A 17,026-nucleotide genomic window follows, 5' to 3' on the forward strand; every position below is an offset into this window, starting at 1 on the left:
TATGTAAAAATATGTTGGAAAATAAAAAATCTTTCCCCAGGAACAGAAGGTAAAGGAGAAGAGTGAACAGTAGATTTCTTTAAAAAGCTCCACTATAGAATCAAGAGTTTATTTGTTTCAATCAATATTTTTTCATAATCTTTGTAACTATGTGTGCACCATATTTTAATTAATATCTTAAAACAAAGTCAAATATATATATATATATATATATATATATATATATATATATACCAATTTTTACTTTATAAGTTTAATTTGCAGATATTTGTCTAGAAAATAATAATCAATAGAATATTAGTGGTAAATTTATTGCTATTATATAGATTAAAATGTGGCATATTACTGGTGAAATTATTAAGGCAACCTGTAGATGTAACCAACCTTCTTATTAAATAAGAAACACAGAACCAATGCAAAGAAGAAAGCCAAGAGGTCAGAGCTAAGAGCTAAAACCTTACCCTTCCTCCTGCAGTGGTCCTACCTCTCCGAACTAGAACTACCCCTGTGTTAAAGTCTTTATATAGTGTTCCTGTTCTGCCTTCTCATTGGTTGTAAACCCAACCACATGACCATCTTGTCACGGCCTGTCTGTATAGGCCTCCAGGTTTTCCATGCTTGGTATTGAGATTAAAGGCATGTGTGTCCAATAATGGCTGTATCCCTGAACATACAGAGACTTACCCAGCTCTGCCTACCAAGTGCTGGGATTACAAGTGTACACCACCACTGCCCTGCTTTCCTATGGCTTGCTAATAGCTCTGACCCCCGGGCAACTTTATTTATTAACATACAAATAACATTTTAATACAAATAAAAATATCACCATAGCAACCCCATGTAGTTAAAAGGGAGGTTTATTTTATGGGGTAACTCACAAGTGAAAGGATAGGTAACAGGGTCTGGGAAAGGTGCAGCACAGTCCGGTGGTGTTCTCTGGAGAATTCTGCTCAGTCTACCTCCAGCGTCCAGGGTCCAGGAACCAAGAGAGCATGCCAATCCAGATCCCAGGTCTTCAAGGGTCCTCTCTCAGCTCTGCCTTGTATGTGTGATAGTTACCGGAACCTCAATGGGGGTGGTCCTTCCAGATCAAAGCTGGAACGGCTACCAACTACAGCATATTGAATTTAAAATTCATTTATAGTACCTGAGTTATTCTGGTACTTACTAATTTATTAAAATCATATGTACATAACAGGATTGCAGATGCATTTGTAATCCCAGTGTCTCTTTCTTCATAAAGTATTGTTATCATATTTCACAGAAATGCTCTACTTTGTAGTTTCTCTTCATTGTGGTAGATACGCTGTGACTCTCTAGACAGTTACTGTGAGTGGAAATGATAGATGGTACCATAGAAGATCTCTTGACAAGAAATTGTGCTCTCCACTCTTTTTTTACCTTATTGAAAATAGGGGCACTTGAGTCAGGTCTGTGCAATATGACTACTATAGGTAGTGGGCTCCAAAAAGCCAGCTTATGCACCAGAGATGGATTCTGATCCTACTGCCAGGGGGCATCTACTTTGTTGGAGGAGGGAATGGGGGGTGGAAGGAGGTAAGAGAGGGATCTGTGCTTGGTATGTAAAATGAAGAAATATTGCTTAATAAAAAAAAAAGAAAGAAAGATTGAGATCCGGGTGTGATAATTAGATATTTTCAGCCATTTGGAGAGGTAATCCATAATAGACACAAAAGAATAAAAATGCTAAAATCATGATGCCTAAATTCCATGAGGTTTTCATGTCTACCTCTAAAAATCTTTCATATTATTGTAGAAGAAAAATATGAACTTACACATTTTTGTGTCAAGTTTTGAGTATCTTGTTAAAATCACCAACTATTTATTGGGTTTAATGGAAAATTTTATGCAAAGAGTATTGTAAATACAACAGAAACAATACCAAATGTCTCCAATTTATATAGGCATTCCAATAGTGGATTATAATTTAAAAAAAAGTAGAAAGAAAATCACAAGTGTAACTGGAAAGACAGTAGAATGAACTTCTTTAGTCATGGTTAAACTATTTTCTTGCATATTTTGAAATTGGAACATGTTTCTCTAATGACTGGGTCCATACTCAAAGAGAACCAAAAAACATGTTATGTTTGATGTTGCCTCAGAAAGAAAAGTGCTATGACAGATGAATTTAGACTTGATGTTTTAGGAGAGATGACTCTGCTCTACAGAGGAATATGGTATCTCTGTGAATCATTGCTAAGCATCTTGTATTAAGACTTCTGGTTCAGGAGTGTATATCAATATCAAGACATATAACTTATGTTCCCTCTATTATTCTAGATAACCTGCAGAGAAAGCGACTGTGATTCATGTGTATATAATTTCATAGATGTCAACAAATGACCACACTGCTTAGTTTCTGTTCTGCTTAGAGTAAACATATCAAGATCATCTGCCTATAAGTATGGTTCATTATTTAATCTTTAGAGGCTCATGATTATTATGAAAACTAAGGTATAAATCAAGTCTGGTTTCAGTTGGATTAGTTTTATTTTGTGATACACATCTATGCTCTACTTTTTAAGAAACCTGGTTACTTTGCATAAAATATTCATTCTCTCATTACGGAGATGGCTGCGGAGTTGGTTCACCTACCTGGATGGAATTTTCTCTTTTGTCACCACAGTGAAGTGTTTTCTATGAAGTCCGCATAAATATTTTAAAAAGAATAGAGGTACTCATTCCAATTATCTTGCATTAAATTAAGTTCATCTGACTGGAAAGAACATATTCTCTAGGGAACTAAAGAAATATAAAAACAAAGGAAATAGCAGAACAAATATAAATCATCTTTGGCTCTGGTGGTTGGCAAGTGGAACTCACTAGAAGCAAGCAAATTACAAATTACCAAAACTTTGGGATCCCATATTACACTTGCACCAAAAAAAAAAAATAGCCTTTCATACAAAAGCCTTAACATAGACGAGATATCCCCGAATGTTCTGACACGATATAGTTCAAGAGCAATCCCATAGCAAATTATTCTCCTCAAAAGACATTTATCTCTCTTTGTGAAATTCAAGGTTCTTGTAAAATTCACTATATTAAATAATAAAATTCACTTGGCATTCTTTTTACTGTAACTTTACCTGGTTTTGTAATTTTAATTGTAGTTGTTTTGCTTTTGACATATGTAGTATACAGTTACACTCAACCATGGCTCAGGAGATGGGGCTATTCAGATATGAGATAAATAAAGTATAGAATGAATATTGTAAATGCTTAATTAAGAGGCCTTTATCAGTCTGTCACTCAATGAATGCTTCTTGTCATACAATTTTTTTATTGTTAATATAAGAAATGATTCTAGGAAAGCCATTACTTTGATTCAATATAACTCAAATTAGGAAGTGAAAGGAGAATAAATATTCAGTAAATGGCATTATTACCTTTCTTTTTAATTTGTGTTGTGATGTGTAATTTTACTGTTATCTCTATTGTAAAAAATTGTAAAAAATAATATACAAAGCCTAATTACAATAAAAAAATATGTCATAGTAACAAAGGATGAAAAGATGAAACACCCAGGACAGATTTCAACTAAAAGTTAGAAGTGATATAGAATTCTCACGGGCATGCAGTCAATGCATTTTCTTTTAGGCTTATTACACTGAAGTTTCTCACAAACACATTCAGTAATATTGTTTTAGAGGTTTTTGGGACATTGGGACATTTTAAACATCTCATAATATAGTTTTAAATATGTACTCAAACCACAAATATGACAGACATTTGTGCTGGTGTATAAAGGTTACCATGTTAAATCTTCTCCTCATGAGTCTTGTAGTCTCTCTTTAGGATGCAATTAATAAACATCATATTCTTCTGGGTGAGTGCTTCAATAGAGGAGAAACAGAGTGCCTGATTGAGTTTATGTTTTAGATTAAGGTCAGGAAAAGTAATATAATGTGGAGTTTTAGGCAAATTCATAAATGAGTGATGAGTTCATTAAAGAGTATTTAAGAAAAAGTGTTCAAGCTATATTGGGCACCAATGCAAAAATCCAAATTCTCAAAACCTGTTATTGTAAGAAAACAGTAGGATGAACAGAGCATGATATGTACAGATATAGCAGGAGGTGGAAGTGATGGTAAAGGAAGGAAGAAAGGGAGATAGGAACATGATGTTGTTTAGCTAATTACGACATTTTTGGAATGTCTTTAGATAAGATGCAAACTGTAACATGCCTTATTAATTGAGATGAAATACTCATAGTTAATTTGAAAGTAGAATCTTCCACATCCAGAAGAAAACAAAATGACAAAATGCAAAGCTCTAGCAAATTAAGTAATTTAATATTATATCCTGACTTTAAATTAAACTGTTAAACTCTAGTTCATATTACTCATCCCTAAACTTTCTGGACCATATACTCTTCCATTTCTTCTTAAGCCCTCATTAACACCTACTCCCTTAAAAAATCCAAGTGTTGAAAATATAAAAGACTTCTTTAAATAATTTTTGAATATAGCAAAATAAACACTTTATGATTTGAAAAGATACCAACATCCTACCTACCTAGCTTGAGGACATATAAGAATTAACCATAGGAAGTACAATGTACAAATTTATGTCTCTTGAATATTCTCAGCTATCCTATCTAACCCGAGGTCTTACTTGGTTATTGCTACTTTCTGGACAAACTTTTATATCGGTCTCTGTGTTTGCTCATGAAAAATTAATTTTTGCTTGGTTAAGCCTTATGATGTTAAACTAAAGAAAGCTCATGTTGGTTCCTGAAAGGTTTATGCAGGGTATTCCATTATGAAACAGAAGACTATCTTACAACATGGATGTGCATATTAATGAATGTGTATGTGAGTGTGGGTGTGGTGAGGTGTGTACACATGTATATGCACAAACTGTGCATACTTGCTTAAAAACTGTTTAGATATCAAAACACTGGTATAGTATAAACAAAAACTAAGATATTAATATTTATAAGAGATTTAGAATGTTTATTGTGTCTGTCATGAGTATTTTATAAATAATAGGCATCTGCTATATTAAGCAAGGAAATCAGGGAACATGTAAGCAAATGTCACTCTCTTTCTTTCCTCAATTGTAATCTCTTCTGTCTCACTCTCCACTCTATAGCAGCTCCCCTCTCCTACTCTACCTCTATTCCCTAGGGACACTACTGGATCTTGGTGTTGACCCAAGTTTGCTTGTTCATGTGGACCTCTTAGCACCCACATCTAGCCCAACAAAATTTCTTTATGATATCCCCAATACCTAGATACATTTTCTATCTGGAAACCACAATGACCACATCACTCTGGGACTCAGATAGGCAATTTACATTATCATTCTTGTCCTCTGTTAAGATCTCTATTTTCTCATCTTCATTATTGTAATCACCTCAACTCTAAGCACTGGAGCCCCAAACTCCTGGAACAGTCCCAGGGTCCCCATATAACTTCATCACTGTCTCCCAGATTATTATTTGTCTTGCTACAACCCACTTGCAGGGACCCCTCCTCCCACCACATGTCCTATTCGCAGTCAGTCATGCTTCTTGATGTAAATAGGATCCCCTTAGCTCTTTCCCACAGACCTTCTAAGCCTTTTCTCATAACCCACCTCTATTCTTGTCTGTCAGTCATAGACCTGCAGAATTACTTTGTACCCAGAAACTTACAGGCACCATACTTTCCTAAGATCCAGAGAGGGCAAAAGAAACCAAGTAATGGAATGTCCACCCAACAAAGAGAAGACTAGATATCAACCCCTACAAGATTTTCAATCATCCTAATTCTAGACCCCTACACACCAGTGAAAAAAAGACTAACATTAGCACCCAAGACTATATGCTACTACTGAAGGCCCTGAGAAATGGCATATAGCTGAAGAACAAGACAAGGACTTTAAAATATCAATAATAAATATGTTCAAGGACCTTAATAAATCCCTCAATGAATTCTGTAAAAACACACTCAGTGGAATGAAATAATGAAAACAAGTTACAAGAAAAATAGAATTTAACAAAGAAATCGAGTCACTAAAGAAAACATGAACTGAAATAAAACCAGAAATGAAAAATTCAGAAAGCCCCCAAAAAAACTTCAAAGTTAATCCTCACCAACATAGTAAAAAACATAGAAAATAGAATCTCCGGTGTTGAAGACAAGGTTAAAAAACATAGATACCTCAATCAATTAAAATATTAAATCTAAATAACAAAAGTCCAAGCACAAGACATTCATGAAATCCAGGACACAAAGAAAACACCAAATCTAGGAAAAATATGAATAGTAGAACAAGAAAAAAGGAGGAGGAGGAGGAAGAGGAGGAGGAGGAGGAGGAGGAGGAGGAGGAGGAGGAGGAGGAGGAGGAGAAGAAGAAGAAGAAGAAGAAGAAGAAGAAGAAGAAGAAGAAGAAGAAGAAGAAGAAGAAGAAGAAAACCAGGTCAAGGGTACAGAAAATAATTTCAGTAAAATCATAAAAGAAATTTTCTACAGCCTAAAACAGGAGGTGCCTATCAAGGTACATGAAGCATGTAGAACATCAAACAGGCATGGACAGAAAAGAAATTCCAATCAAGACTAATAATTAAAACACTAAATATAGAGAAAATAAAAGAATAATAAAAACTGCAAAGGAAAATACCAAGAAACACATAAAGGCTGACCCACTGGAATAACACCTGATTTTTATAGGGATACTCTAAAAGCCAGTAGGTCCTAAGAGGATGTCCTGCAAGCTCGAAGAGACCAAAGATGCCAGCCCATACTACTATATCCTACAAAACTATTAATCAAAATAGATAAAGAAAATATCCCACAATAAAACAAAATTAAATCAATATCTATATGCCAATCAAACACTACAAAAGGCACTAAAAGGAAAAAGAACAGGCTGAAGAGGTTAACCACACCCAAGAAATCAGATAGAATAAATAAATAACCAGTAAATCAGGAGATATGAAAATACTATGCCATAATAAAATGACAGGAACCAATAAACATTGCTTATTGATAGCTCTCAATATTAATGAATTTGTTTCCCCAATGAAAAGAAACAGACTAACAGATTGGATAAGTATATAGACATTAAAATCAAAGGCACACATCAACTCAGAGTAAAAGAACGTAAAAAGGTGGCTGATTAAATTCTCATTGTGTATGCAGTCCATATTTTTGTTATCGATTCAAAGAGTAATGATAATTTAGGCAGATGACCTATTTTATTTATTGTGAACAGGGTAACAATAAAGATGGCTGTACACATGACCATGTAATACATAATATAGATAGATTACTTCAGACGTATTCCCTGGAGTAGCATGGCTTAAGAATATGTTAGGTATATTTTAGTTTTTAAAGTAGTATTTATGATGATTTCTGTAGCTACTTTGCTAATTTATAACCCCATGAGCAATGTATAAACATCCATTTTCCCAATATCTCTTCCAGCAGCATGTTCTTACTTCTTTGTTTTCTTAGCAATAGCCATTCCAACCAGATTTAAAGTCCTCTGTGTCTAAAGATAATGATTATTTTATCCACATATTGCCCAATTAAATATTGTGTTTTTAGCAATGTGTCTGTGTTTGCTTTCCTATTTATTGTTTGGATTATTGGTTTTATTTATTATTTTATATAATTTATGTATTTTGGATACTACTTTATTGTCAAATATATAGGATATATAGGAGCCAAAGATTTTTTACTGTCCTACAGTTCTTTACTCTGTTTTATTTTTTATGATATATAAAAGCTTTTGTTTAATACAGTGCCACATGTTAATTTTTGCTATTCCTTTTCAGTTGTTAGAGTTCTTTTCAGAGAGTATTTGCATGGAACTATATTATTGGGAGATTTCTTCTGTTTTTCTGTAGGACCTTCATATTTCATGTCTTATGTTAAAGTATTTGAAACACTTTGAATTGATTTTTGCATAAGGTGAGAGTTTGTCTACAAATTAAGTGCACACTAACCACATGAGTCCATAGTCACTATAGATATTTCTTTGTATGAAACAAAATCCTCCTTATATAATAATATGAATGACTATATATTCTGGTTTGCTTTCTATTGCTGTGATAAGGCACTATGACAAAAAGCAAATTGCGGAATAAATTACTTGTTTACACTGATAGTTGTAGTTTATTATGAAAAAATTAGTCTGTAAACCAAATGCAAAGGTCTCTGGAACTGAAGCAGAGGTCATGGAGGAATACTGCTTACTGGCTTGCTATTCATGGTTTGCATAGTCTGCTTTTTATGCCATCCAGGATTATGTGCCTGGAGGTGGTATCACCTTCAGTGGACTGCACCCTCACACATAATGCATTAATAAATAAAAAGACCTATAGAGTCTAAGGTCTATAGACCTACAGAGAGTCTAAGGTAGGCATTTTCTCAAATGAGGATCCTCTTCCAAAAAGATGATAGTTTGTGTCGTGTTCAAGTTAACAAAATAGTAATAGTATGGACGTTCTTAAACCAATATTATGAGTAATAGACTAGAACTTTGGAAGTATAAATGTGACTTAAAAGAGGGCAAAAGATCAAATTGAATTCAACATACATGAAATATTTCCAACTGATCAATAGTTGTCACACAATAGTGTAAATGAATTTCATGTTTAGTGTATGAAGTGAAAAGAACCAAAGGATAACGAGACTGCAACTCACAACTCCAGGGAGGCTACCTAGTAAAGAGGACCCTAAGAAAGACACAGGGATCACCCAACAACAGAGAAATGGATGAGATCTACATGAGTAAACTTGGGGGGGCGGGGTAATGGAGGGCAAGGGTCGGGGGAAAGAGAGCTTAGGGGAGCGGGAGATCGCAGCTGGATCAGGAGCAGAGTGGGAGAACTGGGAGGGAGATACTATGATGAATGAAGACCCCAGGGAAATAGGAAGAAGCAGAATGCTAGAGAGGTCCCCAGAAATCCACAAAGATACCTCCACTGTAGACTACTGACAATGGTCGAGAGAGTGCCTGAGCTGACCTTCTCTGGTGATCATATGGCCGAACACCCTGGCTGTCATGCTAGAACTCTCATTCAGTGTCTGATGGAAGCAGATGCAGAGATCCACGGCCGAGCCCCAGGTGGAGCTCTGGGAGTCCAATCTGCAAGAGAGAGGAGGGATTGTATGAGCGAGAGATATTGAGACCATGATTGGAAAAAGCACAGGGACAAATAGCCAAACAAGTGGAAATGAATGAACTATGAACCGATGGCTGAGGAGCCCCATGGAACTGGACCAGGCCCTCTGGATAAGTGAGACAGTTCATTAGCTTGAATTGTATGAGAGGCCCCCAGGCAGTGGAGCTGGGACCTGTCCTTGGTGCATGGGCTGGCTTTTTGAAGCCTGGGGCCTATGCTGGGACACTTGGATCAGCCTTGGTGTAGGGAGGAGAGGACTGAACCTGCATTGACTGAGTCTACCAGGCTGGCCTGACTCCCCAGGGGAAACCTTTCCTTGGAGGAGGTGGGTATGGGGGGGTAGATTGGGAGGGAGAGTAGGGGTGGGAGGAGGGAGGACTGGGGAATCTGTGGGTGATATGTGAAATTAAGGTAATTATAAAATAAAATATTTAAAAAAAACAGCGACAAATACTATGTATTGTGTAATTTCACTTTCATGATTTTATGTGGGCCTGGCCAAATTATTGAGTACTGCAATCAAATAGGATGGGGTAAGTGAGGTTGGCTACAGCTCTAGAAGGCTTTTGGGGAGATCTTTCAAATGATACAGCTGATGTATATGTTGATTATAATTGTCAGTATATTTTTCTACCGAAAAGATATAAAATTGGTAAATTTCATTAAATGCAAATTTTACTCAATAACAACAATAGTGAAAGTTCTACATGATGCAGTTTTAATTATTCCTTCTGGTGGTATGTTCTGTTGAAGTTCTTCCTTCTGAAACCTTCCATTTTTGTATGCACACAACCTGAACCTACAATCATTTTCTTCTTTTGGTACTCATTTTTTTGCAAATAATATTATTTTTGTTAGTTATTTGAAGGTTTCATACATTTGTACAATTAATGTATACTGATCAGATTGCTCTTCCACTACCTCTCTTTAAGTGTTCTGTACATCTGACTCTATCTCCCTCCTAATTTTTTGTCCTCATTTAAAAATTCTTATTCTTATAAAGCTTGATTTCTAGGAATAATTCTTCTATTTTTGTTATTTCATCTGTTAGTGGTTGGCTTATTTTTAGAATATACAGGACATAGTTCCATTACGCTTCATCATCACAGTTTCATTATGAATGAATACCTTTAGTTATGAAGAATTTAGAAAATGGACTAGTATTAACTATAATCACTTACCTCCTTTAGAATAAAAGGTAAGCCAAAATGTAACCTAAAGCAAGCAATACTGCATTTTTTTAGAATTACTAGAACACATTTTTTTACAGGAGGCATTGGAAATATTTTATTTTTACTTACTTTCCTTCAAGCAATACTTGTATAAAACCAAGCACTGAAATTCTTATAATAGTTTGGTGAAATGCATATAGTAATATAGCTTCATTAGAATTTTAAGCTAAATACCATTTAAATGCATCATGTATAGCTTGTAATCAGTATTCATGCATTGTTCACATAGTATGGCACTAAACTCAACTATATGGAGAGAAGATATAAAACTTTGTACAACAATGTCAATTCTGCTAAAGAGATGCTTCCTCTGAAGGATAAATACAATCAATTTAATATTCCATAAATAGATGCTGTGTATATATGTAACACATTCTGAAGCTTAACTTTGGCCTATTAATTTTATTGTATTTCAAATATGTAAAATATCTTAAAATAAAGACACAGCAATATAATTTATTTTATTAGCACATAAAAATTATGTGTAGAAAATATATCATAAGCAATAGATGGCACTATTGATCCATTAGAATAAAGAAATTATACACTATTTTTTCTATCTTACCTTTTATCTGTCCATTCCTATTATAACTTTTTCAGAGTCTTATCAGGAATCTGTACAGATATTTGGAAAATTAATTTAAAGAACCTATTTTTGTTATTTAAAGGACCTATTGTAGCCCCTCTCCTGTCCATGCTGGGATTTTGGAGTGGTTTAATCTTCTACAATACATATGGCCACAGATCCTGCGAGTTTATCTGTGCAATTACACTGTCATATCAAGCAAATGTGTTTCATCATTGATATCTGCTACTTGTGGCTTTTGTAGTACTTCTGCCTCTTCTTCCACAATGATTCCTGAAATTTAGAAGCAAGGAATGTGATATGCATACTTCTTTTTCGGGTGAACACTCTGCAATCTCTTATTCTCAGAATGTTGACTATATTTGTGTCTCTATGTTAGCCATGATATAATACTCAAAGGAACTTATCTGATGGGGGTCGCAATATGCACTTCTCTGTGGTACAATGATAACGTTTTAGATGCAATGCCCATTTGTCAGAATAATAATATCAGTTTCTCCTTCTAGGGCCCATCAACTATGTAGTCTCCAGGTCTTGGTCCCATTAATGTTGTCATATATGAGTTATGTCTTATAGATTGGGCCTGAAATCCAACCATAAAGCAATTGGTTGTTCCCATAACATTCATGCAACTATAGCATCAGTAGACATATTTTACAAGGAGAGTTGTTCTTGTAGCTTTCACATATAGGATAAGCGTTTATTATTTTCCTCTTGTTATAGTGTACCCCACATTTATGTAAGCTAGCTAGTGGGGATAAAATTTTCCTGTTTGATAACAGCTTTATTTCTCCATAATTTGTGTGTCAACTCTGTGGTGTCTTCTGCAACAGGGTCTCACCATTAAGTTCTGATGGTGAACCAGCAGTAATGGAAATGACAAAGTTTTCTGGATCTATGAGACCGTGCTGACAAGAACTCAGAAGCCTGTTAAAAGTAACACATGCCTGTCATGGGTCTTTTTAAGTGACAGCCTACGTTGTCTACTACGAAGAATCCTCATTTAAATTCTACAGTTGAAGGCATCCACACTGTATTTTCGAAGGTCTCTAGCGTTACTGACTCTTCCTCATACTACCTCCTCTACTGGCCCTCTACTGGTGTTAAATCCTTAACACCATTTAATTATTCCTGTTCCTGTATACTCCTTTCACCCTTCATACCTTCTCCCTTAAAATCAAATGATTCTAAAAAGCATGGGTATTTTTTTTTATTTTCTTTCTCTGAAAACCTTTATCTATTACATTTTTATTGTAGCGTGTTTAAAATTTCAGAATATGGAAAGAATAAATCCAGAATAATTGTCAGAATATAAAGTGATTAGCTTTCAGACCTATATAGTCCTTATTCCTCTCTAAAATACCTTGAGCTAGCCTTCTAATGGCCACATTTCCCTTGTCATTCTGGTCTCCTGGGGCCCATTAATTCTGGCTAACAATATTCTAGGAAATTTTAGATCAGTTAGGAGCTCTTTTTTATTCCTCTTCAATACCTCTTCTAAAGATCCATGTGCCATATGGATTAATGAAATCAGTAGTCCCTCTCCTTAGTATAAGTTTTGTGTTAGTTACTCTTCTAGTTGGTGTGACAAAAGTATCCGTCTAAAAGTACTTAAGAGAGGAATATTTTGTTTTTGCTTGTGCTTTAAGATTTTAGTCCACTTTTTTTGGACAGAACATGGGAGCAGGAGAATGAGGTGGTTGTCCAGACTGTTTCTGAGATCAGGGAGCAGGAAAATGAAAGCAGAGCTGCATGTAATTTCTTCTTTTTATGCAGCATTGTCTCCATTCCATGATACTGTGTCAAGCACAGTCATACTGGGTCTTTATGACTCACTTAATGATCTTTATAAACACTCTCACAAATATGTCCAGAGGTTTCTGCCCTAGGTTATTCTACAACCTTTCAGTTTGACTACTGAAATTAATCATCACAGGAAGTAAACAATAATATTAGGTATGACATACACATGAATACACAAAGGTATCCACAAGGATACAGAAAAAGACAAAACAGAAGCAAAGTAAGGACTGGAGGGTGCATCAGTGTATAAGCCCCTGCGGTGCAAGCATGGGGACCATATTCCTATCCCTTGAACCCACATAAATGCTAAGTGGCCATTGAATCCTACCAGTAACCATAGTGCTCAGGAAGCAAAGATGGTGTAACCTTGGAAATATCCTTGTTAATTACCAAGGCACATCATATTTGAGAGCTCTGGATTTAATAGAAGACCAAACCTCAATAAATCAAAGTGAATAACATTTGAGAAATAGACTAAGCAATGTCAATTTCTCCTCCTGTACACATATAAACACATGCACACACATGTATGTGCAAAACTAAAAATTAAAAAAAGAAGGAAGGAAAGAAACCTACCCAATTGTACAACAAAAATTATTCTCAATTCCACAACCAATTTCTTAGTAATAGTTGATGTTCATAACCAACACCTACAACAATATCACGTTCCCTTTGATATCACCCATAGTTTTCATTGTTTAATAGTCTTTATGGGTTAGCAAAACTGACTAAAAGTAGGCAGGAGGACAGGAAAGATGGTCCTTGGTTGCCATCTGCCCTTGGACACCATTTGTGACAAATCAAAAGCAGTATTTCAGAATTAGTTATGACCTAGCTGTAGCACAAATCTTAAAGAGTCTTATTAATAAAATCAAACCTGAAGCCAGGTATTGGAGTAAATGCTGGAAAATCAGAGACAGAACCAGCCATAGCTATCTTACCTTGCCAATTCCTCAGCTGATCCTGTTTCCTCAGACTGAAAGCCTCTGTGTTTTCATCCAAATGGATCTCAGCTGAACTGTTGCTCAGAAGCTTGAATGCTTAACCAGCCAAAAGCTTCTAGTTTCTGGTCTTCACGCCTTATATATCTTTCTGCCTTACCATCACTCCCTGGGATTAAAGATTCACTTCCTGGTATTAAAGGCGTGAGTCACCATGCTTGGCTGTATCCTTGAACACACAGAGATCCAAGTAGATATCTGTCTCTGGAATGCTAGGATTAAAGGCATGTGCTACCACTGCCTATCCTCTATGTTTAATGTTGTGACTGTTCTGTCTCTGACCGCAGATAAGTTTATTAGAGTGCACAATATTTCAGGGAACACAATGCCACCACACCTAGCATTGCACATGACATCCTCTATTGAAATGGTAAAACATCTTTTTACATAAGAACATAGACATCCTTTGTGGCTTGGCCGTTTCATACAATCCATCACTGCAAACAATAAAGTCTTCCTGCAAGAAGGCTGGCATTCTGTTTTATAGCTTAAGGTCAAAAGAGAGGAGGGAAAATGAACCATGGAAAGACAATGAAGTGAAAAACATCGTCTTGATGAGATACAAAGCCCAGAGGGCCCACCCCATGAATCCACTCTCACAAATGTTCTTCAGCATAAGTACTGTCGTCACCTTCAAATGCATTTTCCCAACTTTTTCCTGGGAATAATTGCTTATGGTTGTTCACATTGCTGTCTCCCTGTCCAGTCACTCAAGAACAATTTTTCTCTTAAGTTCTAGTAAATTGGCCTCAGTTTATCTTCTATATTCACTTTTTACTTTGGTATATAGATTAGACCAAGGACTGAATAAGATAAGGTGTCATTCTGACATCAGTAGGGTGACTGAAACCTAGTATTGCAGCCTGAATCATACTGCAGCTTCTCCTTGGTCTAGACTGCAGATTGTGACAAAACTAAGAGATACTTTAAGGGATGTTCTGGATTCCAGATGGTCTCTTCTTCACCATCATGGTAGATTTGTCAATCAATTTCTTTCTGTTCATCAGTCATGTGCCACTCAGTGAGTTCAGTAACCTTGTCTTTTGCCTAAATTTAAAGTTCAAAGAAAGCAATCTTTGCTTTTAGTTTTAAAAAGCCATGATTGTATCTTTTGGTAGAAGTCTTTCTTCTTTTATAAGTAATTAACAGATAACCCGTGCTGATACAAAACAATTGTTTATTGTAAGCACCAGTGCTCACTACTGAGCGAGAAATACATGAGTATGGTCAGAACAAATGTTCTCTATAAGGCACAGGTCAGAGGGGTCACAGGAATACTGAGGCTGGGAGAAGTTTATTGCAAGCAATCTGACTCCTTATACCCTTATCAGAAACAGTATAAATGGCAGTTTCCAGGAAGAATTCATTGTACTAGCCAAGATACAGTACTATAGAGGCCATGGACTCTACGCTGAAAAATCTATAATGCATGCTTCTCAAAGAAGCTAGACAAAGACAACTCAATGATTCCCTGTCATTTATATTCCCCTTTTCCATCAGTTTTCATATGCATTACTCGTTTTCTTGTGATTTCTCCACTCTAATAATTGGAAATAAACACTTAATATGATTTCCTATGGCCAAACAAAAATGACTGTTATTTAGCCTGGGTTATTTCTGTCTCAGCCTTCTGCAGGCTTGCCTATTTTGTTCTTATTGTGATGGCATAAGAGTGAATATTGAAGACAAATAGGTGCCTTGTCATGATCATTCACATAACAAATCTACAAACAGTGTGTCAAAGCAAGTCATATAAACAAACCTGGATTCAAAAGTAAGAGGTTCTACCCTGGATTTCCACTAAGAAAAACTTTGCAATAACAACAACAAAGGACATTGAAACTATGATGGATAAAAGATACAGGCCTCTGACATGCTATATCTATATTACTGTGGCCTTTTCAATGTGAAGAGAGTAACTTGTTAACATTGCTGCTGGTTTCCAGGAGTTTCACCATCTTTGACTAATGATGTCATATTTATATCACAAATGCTGTGGGACGTTCTGTATGGCAAACGTGTTGCTCTGATTGGTTGGTAAATAAAACACTGATTGGCCAGTAGTCAGGCAGGAGGAAGTATAGGCAGGACAAGGAGGAGAATAAAGCTGGGAAGTGGAAGGCTGAGTGTAGCTAGAGTTTTCCTGCCTGGCCCACAGTCAGGACAAATCTCTCTCACCTGCCAGTCCCACAGCTGCTCAGACCCAACCAAGTAAACACAGAGACTTATATTGGTTACAAACTGTACGGCCGTGGCAGGCTTCTTGCTTACTGTTCTCATATCTTAAACTAATCCATTTCTATAAATCTATACCTTGCCACGTGGCTCGTGGCTTACCGGTATCTTCACATGCTGTTTGTCATCTTGGCGGCTGGCAGTGTCTCTCTCTCAGCCTTCCACTTCCCAGCTTTATTCTCCTCCTTGTCCCGCCTATACTTCCTGCCTGGCCACTGGCCAATCAGTGATTTATTTATTGACCAATCAGACCATCCCACAGCAGCTGAGGAGAGACACTGCCAGCCTCCATAATGACAAACAGCATGTGAAGATGCCTGTAAGCCATGAGCCACGTGGCAAGGTATAGATTTATAGAAATGGATTAATTTAAGCTGTAAGAACAGTTAGCAAGAAGCCTGCCATGGCCGTACAGTTTGTAAGCAATGTAAGTCTCTGTATTTATTTGGTTGGGTCTGAGGGGCTGTGGGACTGGCAGGTGAGAGAGATTTATCCTGACTATGGGCCAAGCAGGAAAACTCTAGCTACACACAAAGCCTTTTTAGGATATTAAATTTAGATATTTGCATTTGAATATTTGTCTTTAAATAACTCAGACAAACATGCGGCATGTGATTATATATTCCTCCTGCACCCACCTTGAATTAGGCTTGTAGCAATAGATGGTGCCAACTCACCCTTTTTAAAACTACCTACAAGGAGTGAAAAGTCCATTATTTCTTCCACCTATTTCCTATCTTTGGCTTTACTTTCCGTATTTTTGGTGATGGTGTTTTATAAGTAAATACTAAATTGTTAGCTCCTTTGAAAGAAGAATTGGTTTTAAAAAGTAAACTAGAACCTTGAAGATGATAGACAATATACTGCCCCTCAATGAAGACCTTCTATGGCACTGTCATTTGAACAGATGATACATCATATTGATACTGCTTTACATGATAGATACTTAGAAGCCAGGATACTGGATCATTGTAGGAACTTATCACAAAAATCAACTTTGAAAATTATGCAAAATATTTGTTCATGT

General features: G+C 36.1%; 1 long non-coding RNA gene across 1 annotated transcript; it reads right to left on the reverse strand.

Annotated features, from left to right (window-relative positions):
• Window positions 1-839: 839 nt before the first annotated feature.
• Window positions 840-3,883, reverse strand: LOC131922640 (uncharacterized). Its single transcript, XR_009382352.1, has 2 exons — window positions 2,617-3,883; window positions 840-1,111 (listed from the first exon to the last, which is right to left on the reverse strand). It is a non-coding gene; the product is annotated as an uncharacterized LOC131922640 (long non-coding RNA).
• Window positions 3,884-17,026: the final 13,143 nt, after the last annotated feature.

Source organism: Peromyscus eremicus, chromosome 12 (genome assembly GCF_949786415.1).
Source record: "Peromyscus eremicus chromosome 12, PerEre_H2_v1, whole genome shotgun sequence".
Classification (NCBI taxonomy): Eukaryota; Metazoa; Chordata; class Mammalia; order Rodentia; family Cricetidae; genus Peromyscus; species Peromyscus eremicus.